This window comes from Alligator mississippiensis, chromosome 1 (assembly GCF_030867095.1).
Source record: "Alligator mississippiensis isolate rAllMis1 chromosome 1, rAllMis1, whole genome shotgun sequence".
NCBI classification, from domain to species: domain Eukaryota; kingdom Metazoa; phylum Chordata; order Crocodylia; family Alligatoridae; genus Alligator; species Alligator mississippiensis.
This window is the reverse complement of record NC_081824.1, coordinates 356,668,202-356,677,424: the sequence shown is the minus strand read 5'-3', so window position 1 is coordinate 356,677,424 and position 9,223 is coordinate 356,668,202. Positions and strand designations below refer to the sequence as shown.

Below are 9,223 nucleotides of genomic sequence, written 5' to 3'. Positions count from 1 at the left end.
AATCTACTATTTTACTTTTCTAGATGTGTTACTGGATAAGGAGCATTTGGAGTAAAAGTGATTTGACCCATTCTAATGAAATGTTTAACAGAGGACAGTTACACTACAGGCTTCTCTCATTTTATGCAGGTTTTGCATCTGTGAATTCACTCTTATGCAATGACCCTTTTTATACTAAAATTCGTTATATGCAAGGTAAATTCACTCTTATGCCATTGGTGTGGTGGAAGCTTGCAGTCAGCTGCTTTGTGCCGTGCATTGTGGGAGTGACGTGCACCAAAACACAGTCTCCTGTGTAGAACTGTATTCCTCGCTTGTTGTCTACATGTGTTTCTGTAGTTGCCATCCCCATTATGATAGTGTCCTGTGCTTGTGTGTACTGTCTGCCGTTGGAGAGTACCAACATTGTCTTGTAAAAGTGGTAGAAATGAGTCTGGGGGGTCAGTACAGCCGAGGTCTTGGAACGTATCCCTGGTTGTTACATTGTAAAGTGCATTCCCTTTATGCGAATTCGAGTTATGCTCCATTTTCCAGGAACACATGTACAGCATAAAGCAAGGGAAGCCTCTATATGTTAAGAAGAGCAAAGGGTTTTATTTTAAAGCAACTGTTGTAAGTTGGATATCCGGAAGACATACAGCCCTGGTGAGGGTGACCAAAGATGGGAGCATGTGCAAGGAACCCTTCTTTCAAGTTTATATTTACACACCTGTGTAAATAAGTTGGAGAGGAGCACTGTTCCCTGATGTTATCTCCAGTAGTGCTTGCCACTTCGATGTTTCTGAGAGTGGAATAGAAAGGAGACAATTACCATGCCTTGTGCAACACCTCTGAAAAAAAAAAAAAAGCAGTACCCCTCTAACATGTGTCAGAGCTGCAATAAGCACATTATTGGCACCCCCTGAAGAGCCTATTACTGAGTAAGCCAGAATTCTCGGGGGGCGGGGGGGTCTTTTGCTAACATTTACATACATGGTTCATAAAGTTTTAAACCACTTAGAGGTTAAAAAGTTTGAAACATTCTCTAGAGTAAATACACTAAGTACCCTCAGATAATTAACTAAAGCACTCCAGTTGTTGCTCTACCCAGATCTTACAAGGATTGTTAAATGGAATGGCTACAGGAATTCAGAGTGATGTAGGATACAACTCTAGGTAGCAGTTTGTTCACTAGGTCTGGTACTGTAGCCTAGTGGTCCAGGCATACTTACCTGGGAGCAATGGAGTCCTTGGTTCCAGTGTCTGTTCCCAGGGCTGTATATGCGTTCTACTTTCACAGAAATAACTGTGGGAAAAGGGACTGGACTCCAGAAGTCCCCCTCCGAACTGAGTGCAACAGAATCAAATTCATTTTTGTACTCTTTCTACCTGTTCCCATGAATCTTGCAGTTCTTTCCACTATTCCTTGGCTTCCTTGCCCATACCAGCGGCTACCCTGCCCAGACTATCAACCTAAGCTCTGCACGGTGGATAGGAGAGATCTCTCTTGCATCCGAACTGTCTCTGGTGTGCTTGAAAGAAGCCACAGGAGACAACTCGTGATGAACTTTGCTTCTGTATTTCTGTGTTTGCTTCTTGCAAGCGGGTACAGCAACCTCAAGAACATTGCTTCAAAGGAAATCGATAGATATGCCCCAAGTCCTTTTATTGTATTTAACCCTTAGTTTCCAATTTAAAGCTTTGTAGAACACATGTGTAGAACATAGAATAAAAGTTTACCTTTAGAACTAGAGTACTAAAAAGCAGGTTTGTATGACTGGAAGCAATTCAGGTTATTTCCAGAAGTGAGCATGTTCAGCTAACAAATATGCCTAATGAATAAACAAGCAAACTATCCATGCACTTGTTGCAAAGTGTATGGCCTTTTAGGGAGGGTAACCTAAGATATAGTATAAAAAGGGAAGAAAAGCCTTAAAGAAAGTCTTAAAGTCCATTAGAAAATGAACCCTATAAGGGTTGCTAGACTTCAGGTAGATAAACAAACAACTGAGGAAGATAAGGATACTGCAAAAAAGCTAAAATGATTTTTTTGCATCACTCGGCCATGGGGGATGCTGTGGATATCCATAGTCTCTTCAAGTAAAAAAACCAAAAAAACCAAAACAAGGTATTTTCAAAGATTTGGGTATCAAAAGAGGAACTTCTAGAACAAAGTTGATTAATAAAAGACTAACACATCCCCAAGACAAGACGCTGTTTATCCAAGAGTTCTAAAGCAATTTCAGAATAGCAACAAAATAAAGCCACTCAATCTCTCATTGAAGTCAGCTACCACACAAAAGCCCAAGGGAGGTGGTACTTTAATTAGAGCAGCTCCAAGAGTTGCTCTAATTAAAGTGCTGCCATGTCTCGTGTATCAATGTCCATGTGTTTAAAAATGTCAGCGGGGGTGCTTGAACTCAAGTTCATTCACTGAACTTTAGTTCAAGTACACCCGCCACCATTTTTAAGCTTGGGGACGGTGATATGCGAGAAGCAGAGGCTGCTGGAGAGTGGTAATTGTCACACTCCAGCAGACTCTCTGGAAAGAGAGGTTTCATTGCAATGAAAAGTGTGGATTTTGGGTTACTATTTTCAATCCAAAAATTGGGGATTTTTTTTTTTTTTAATTATTAGAGAAAACCAGGATCTCTGCTCATTAAAACATTCTCCTCTCCCATCAAGCATGTGTAAAAATGCCCCTTAGTAATCATGGCATGATCATTAAAGTGAGGTCACTGACAGAGAGAGAAAACAAAGAGTTGGAATGAATGGTCAATATTCAGTGTGGCTAAAGGTTAATAGTGGAGATCCCCTAAGTTCTGGACAAAGGATGGAATGTTTAATCTATTTATTAATTGTCTGAAAAAGAAGATAAAGAGTGAGATGGTGAAACGTACAGATGACACAACACTTCTGAGGTTAATGAAGGCCAGAGCAGAATAAGGAATTTCTAAAGGACCTAATAAAGCAAGGTGTGTAGGAAGCACAACAGCATAGAACTTCAGTGTTGACAAATGCAAGGAAAGTACATAGAAATAATATGAATGACTCAGACAAATTGCCAAGTTAAACATTAACTAACTATGACCACTGAAGAAGAAATCTCTGCTCACAGTGCAGCAGCAATATGAAAATATAAAAGGTTGAAAAGTTTTCCATATGAAGAGAGATCTTACAGATTAGCTTTTCTTCATTATTTTGTATACTTTTGTCCCCATTTATTTGTTTTCTTAACTTGGAAATAACTTGAGTAGCTTCCAGTCAAAAAAACCTGCTTTTTTGTACCTTTAGTTCTAAAGGTAAAGTAAATTGGGCAATCCACTTTCTTAAGCAGAATCAGGAGTATTTTCTATGAAACTGAAAAATTATAAATTTAAAAGGAAAAGCATTTGTACAGAATGAATAATTAACCATGGAACTCCATGTTAGAAGCCATCCCTGACATTAACATTCAATGTAGTCTAAAAAAAGGATTCAGCATTTATTCAGCTTAATATTTAAAATAAAAAAAAATAAAAAAAATCAAACTAACAAAAAAACCTCTTCCTCACTGAACAGTCTGGGTTACTACACCCATCACATACCCAATTCAAACATGCACAAGCAAGGAACTGAAAAAAGTTAAGACACAACAGTATATATCCTATAATCCTTCACCCACAATCACACACCATTACCACAACTAATGCACACCAAAATATAGGAACCTCAGTCTTAATGGAGTTGCATGGTGAAAATGTAGTATATGGCTGTAGGTAAAGGAGAAGTTTAAGTTTTCATTCCTTTGCCTTTCCAGGTCTGTTTTAGGTAAGTCATGTGTGAAGCAACCTTAGCTACTTTGTAATGCAGATTTCTGCATATGAATTTGCTAAGGGTGTTATTGTAGAATCATAGAAATTAAGGGCTGGAAGAGACCTTGAAAGATCATTGGGCCCAACCCCCCTGCTCTGGACAGGAATATTGCTGAGATCAAATGATCCCAGCAAGGTATATGTTCAGTCTCCTCAAGAACACTTCCAAGTTTGGGGACTACACAACCTCCTTGAGAAGTCTATCCCAGATTCTGGTTACCCTTATCATAAATAAGTTCTTCCTTACATCCAACCTGAAATCATCCTCTAACACAGGAGTTGTCAACCGGGGCTATGCATGGGTGGGCAGGGACAGAGCACTGCCCACCAGTTTGCACCACCGCCTCCTAGAAGCAGGGCTGGGTGTGGGGCAACGGCAGCAGCTCCCCTCTGCAGGCCACACAGGCGCTGCCTGGCCAGCTGGACACAGGGGACGGGGGGACACTTGCAAGTGGCACCAGCCGCTGCCATGTACCACCCCACACCGCTGCTGCCTGCAAGACCCCCCCGGTCCGTGTCTGGCCGCCACTACTTTCTCCCCCACCCCACTCTGTGTCTGGCCATCACTGCCCTCCCCCCCCCCCCCCACACACACACACTCCACCACATGTGTACCCAGGACCCCTGCTTCAACAGTTTATTATCATTGATTGCTCCTTGTCCTCCCCTGAGGCACTCTAGTGAACAGTTTTTCTCCCAGCTCCCATTATTTACCCCTTACATACTTATCGACAACCACCAAGTCCCCTCTCAGTCTTCTCTTCCCCAAACTGAACAGTCTCAGATCCCTTAGTCTTTCCTCATAAGGTTTGTCCTTCAGGCCCTTAATCATTCTTGTGGCCCTCCTCTAGACCCTTCCAAGATTCTACTTGTCTTTTTTGAAGTGTGATGTCCAGAACCGGACACAGTACTCCAGCCTGGGTCTCACCAGTGCCAAGTAGAGAGAAAGCATCACTTCCTTAGCCCTGCTTGGGACGCATCGGCTAATGCATCCCAGGATGCTATTAGCTCTGTTGACTACAGCATCACACATGTTCATCCTGTGATCAATCATAACCCCAAGGTCCCTTTCAGCCATTGTGCTGGCCAGGACATCTCCTCCTAACCTATATTCATGTCACTGGTTACTTCTCCCCAAATGAAGTGCTCTGTATTTATCCTTATTGAACTGCATCCAGTTCCCCTCTACCCACCTTTCCAGCTTGTCTAGGTGCACTTGGATCTACATCCTATCCCCTAGCATGACTGCTTTTCTCCATAACTTGGTATTGTCCACAAACTTGGCCAGCATGCTTTCCATATCCTCATCTACATCATTGATAAAGATGGTGAACAGCATGGAACCAAGAACTGAACCCTGTGAAACACCACAGGCCACCTTCCTCCAAGATGATACAGACCCATCCACTAACACGGTCTGGGTTTGACCCCTTAGCCAATTCTCAACCCACCGGACTGTGGAGTCTGCCAGTCCACAACCCCCCAGTTTTGGGGGCTTTTTTATAAGATCATCATGGGAGACCATATCGAAGGCCTTTTTAAAATCTAAGTATATGACATCAGCCATGTCTCCCTCATCAAAGTGGTTTGTTACTTGATCACAGAAGGAGACAAGGTTGGTCAGACACAACCTGCCTGTAGCATCATGCTTTCTGCCAGTCTCTCACAAATGGACTTCTTGACATTTTTTGTTCCAAAATTTTACCGAGTATCAAGTTCAAAATGATCAGCCTATAGTTTCCCGGATCCTCCCTCCTCCCCTTCATAAAGATTGGCACCAGATTGGCCTTTTTCCAGTCTTCTGGGACCTCTCCCAAGCACCACAAGTCTTCAAATACCTTCACCAACAGTCCCACAATGACTCCAGCCAATTCCTTCAGTGCTTTCAGGTGTAGTCCATCCAGTCCTGCCAACTTGAAGACATTCAGCAGCTCTAAATGCTCCCTCATCAGATCGACGCTAACCATTGGTTGGCAATACCCCTCCCCCCATCCATCCAGTATCTGACCAGGTAGGCTACCACCATTTGTATGCAGTAACACCAACACAAAATATTCATTAAAGAATTCAACTTTCTCCTGCCTGTCTGTTATCAGCTGTCCCATCCCATTCTGCAAGGGCCCTACATTTCCCTTGGTCTTCTTCCTGCTCCCTATATACATATATGCCTAAAGAAAGTCTTCTTATTGTTCTTGGTTTCAGTCACTGCCCTTGCCTTCCTTATCCTCTCCCTACAAATACGGGTTATACTTATATATTCTTCCTTGGTAACTACCTCTCCCCCCCCCCCCCATCTGTAAGCCTACTGTTTCTTTTTTAAGCACTCCTTGACTCCTCTGGTAAGCTAAGAGGGCTTCCTGGACCCTTTACCACCTTTCCTGCATACAGAAACAGACCTTTTCTGCACTCTAAGGATTGTTCCTTTGAGGAATGTCCCCCCTTCCTGAACTCCCTTCCCCTCCAGTCCCTCTCCCACTATTTTCCTAAGCTCATTGAAGTCAGCTTTCCTGAAGTCAAGCACCTCTGCCCTACTGGCTGACTTCCCTGCCCTACGATGGATAGTGAATTCTGTCATCTCATGATCACTATCTCCCAGATTACCTTCAATCCTCAGATGTCCCATGAGGTCATCCCCTTCAGCTAGAACCAAATCCAACAGTCTTCCCCCTGGTCGGCCCGTTCACCTCCTGTACTAAATAAAGTTGTTCCATGCAGGTCAAAAACTTATGTGACCAGTTAGATCTGGCTGAGGCTCCTCCCAGCAGATGTCAGGGTAAGTGAGGTCACCCATGACAATCATGTCCCTTGAATGTGCAGCCTCTATCAGTTCTCTGAAAAATTCCAGATCCAGCTCCTCACGTGGCAGTCTGTAGCCTACCATCAAGTCCCCTTCTCCTTGCATTTCCCCCTGCCCCCTGTATCTTGACCCACAGGTTCTCAAGTCGCCATTCTCTCAAAGCAATCTGGGTCTCCGAGGAGCCATACTGCTCCTTTACATAGAGAGCTACACCTTCTCCCTTCTTCCCTATCTGATCCCTTCTGTGCAACCGGTAGCCCTCTATGCATATAGCCCAGTCATGTGTGGCATCCCACCAGGTCTCCATTATTCCAACGAGATCACATTCTCTATTTGCTAGCAGGAGTGCCAGTTCCTCCTGCATATTCCCCATACTCCTAGCATTTGTGTATAAATCCTTAAGTCCCCCATTGGCAACCCCCAGTTTCCCGTAGCCCTGACATCATTCTAGTCTCTCAACATCTCCCTGACTGCTGTCTCTACATCCTTCCTGCTTGGCTGTCCACCCGGCTTCCATTCCTGTCTGCATACCCATCTCCCAACACACCTAGTTTAAAGCCCTCTCCAGCAAGTCAACCATCCTGGAAGAAAACAGTTTCTTCCCCCTTAGCCTGAGCTGGATGCCATCTCTTCCCAACAAGCTTCTATCCTGGAACAGTGTTCCATGATCATAAAATTCAAAACCCTCACTGTGGCACCATTTCCTGAGCCTCTAATTGGCCTCCTCAATACTGTACATCTGTCCCTCCAAGGGCCCTGACCCCTGACTAGGAGGATGGAAAAGAAAACCACCTGTGCCCCAATACCTTGAGCCCAGCAGTCACTCATGACCCACCCAGGGTTGCTCCTGGTCATGCCATTCATGCCCACATAAATGAGCAGCATGAGGTAGTGGCCAGAGGGCTGGATGAGTTTTGTTATTCTCTCCATCACACCCTGGATATGGGCCCCCAGAAGCAGCAGACCTCCTGTGCAAAGGGATCTAGCTGGCAGATGGCACCCTCCGTCTCCCTCAGGACAGAGGGCACCCTCTGTCCCTTTAGGAGTGAGTCACCCACTACCACCACCCAAAATCTCTTCTGGATAGGAGCTTGCCTACTTTCCTCCTCTGGAGCAAGTGCCTTCAGTCCTTCCTCCACCAGTGGTGCAAGGGTCTCATACCTGTTGCACAGCTGAATTGGACAAGTTTCCCTTGCAGCACACTGCATGGAGCCTGAAGTGACCACCTTCCACTCAGCTCCATTCAGGTCCTCCCACTTCATCTTGTCCTCATTCTTCTGCTACAGAGCCTTGCTCTTCAACTCATCTGTCTCCTACTTGACAGCCCTGATGCTATGCAGCCGATTCACCTCTGCCTGGAGCTCCTTCACCATGCTCTCTAGAGACTCCACCAGAGCACTTGCCCTACTAATGGAGCTATCCCTGTCCCTACTCCCAGCCATCGGGAGCAGTGCTGGGCATCCCCTGCAGCCCAGGACCTGAAGCCTCCACCACTGAGAGCTGCATCTGGGTAGAAGCTTCAGAGGAGCCATAGGTGCAGAATATGGCACTAGTGGGAGGTTTGACTGCATGATGTGACCCCACCATATCTAATTCCTTCTTTGCACTCCTCTTTCCTCTGAGAAAGCTTAAGGCCCCATTTCAAAGATTGGGGTGGCAAACTGACCTGCAAGCTGACTTGCAAACAGCTATCAAACTGCCCTGTTTGCTTGCTCCCTGATTGCTTTTAGGATCCTCTCCTGGGCTGAACTGACTACAACTAACTAGATCAGCTCTTTAGGATTTGAAGCCCCCCACCCAGCACCAATCACTGTGAAATCAGCCAGCACTGAAATCAGCCAGCACTTCAGCCAACAATGAGGCCTCATATCACACACTATGCCCCACTGCCACATAAACACAGACACACCATCAGAAATGCACACAGCAGCTCACCTGGTTAACTCCATTTTCCAGAGCTAGATCTGGCCTTGCTGTCTGATTTCCTTCCTCCTGTTGCCCCCAGCAAACTCCTAGCAAACTGCCCTGTTTTTGTTTCCCTCTTTGCTTGGAGAGCCTGTTTTAGGCTCCTCTCCTGGGTTTAATTGATTGCAACTGTGTTGGGTATTTAAGTGGGTGAATTGTGTGTAAATGTGGGTGGGCAAGTGGGTTATGAAGGTTGTGTATAAGTGCAACTACTAATGAAGATGGCTAATGTACCTGTAGTAGCTACATTGTACTTACAATTGTCCAATTTATATTTTCTGCAAATGTTTTCTATTGAATGTATGGTAATTAAATGTATAGGCTAAATTTATTTGTGTAATTGCATAATGATATATCTTACATTTTGCAATTTATATTGTATTTTAAATATAAATTGTTGTATTTAAATTTGTCCAATTGGTTAAGTATGCAGATTGTACCCTTATACACCAGAAGTGATAAATAAAAGCTAGCTCTGTAATGTGCAGAAGCTAAAAATAGACTCTCATGTGCCAGCAGCTGTACATAAGCCACTTCCCTGCCATGCACTGAAGCAGCAAATAAAGTTCTTCTCTGATCTAAACAGAAGCTGCACTTAAATCCTTGTGCTATCCCAGATCAGCACACA

At 44.4% G+C, this 9,223-nt stretch overlaps 1 long non-coding RNA gene across 2 annotated transcripts; it reads right to left on the bottom strand.

Annotated features, from left to right (window-relative positions):
• Window positions 1–592: 592 nt before the first annotated feature.
• LOC132247778 (uncharacterized) lies at window positions 593–8,859 on the bottom strand. 2 transcript variants are annotated; one of them, XR_009459206.1, is made up of 3 exons: window positions 8,566–8,859; window positions 6,435–6,525; window positions 593–781 (listed from the first exon to the last, which is right to left on the bottom strand). It is a non-coding gene; the product is annotated as an uncharacterized LOC132247778 (long non-coding RNA). The 2 variants fall into 2 exon arrangements; XR_009459207.1 differs by having other exon boundaries at window positions 6,435–6,520.
• Window positions 8,860–9,223: the final 364 nt, after the last annotated feature.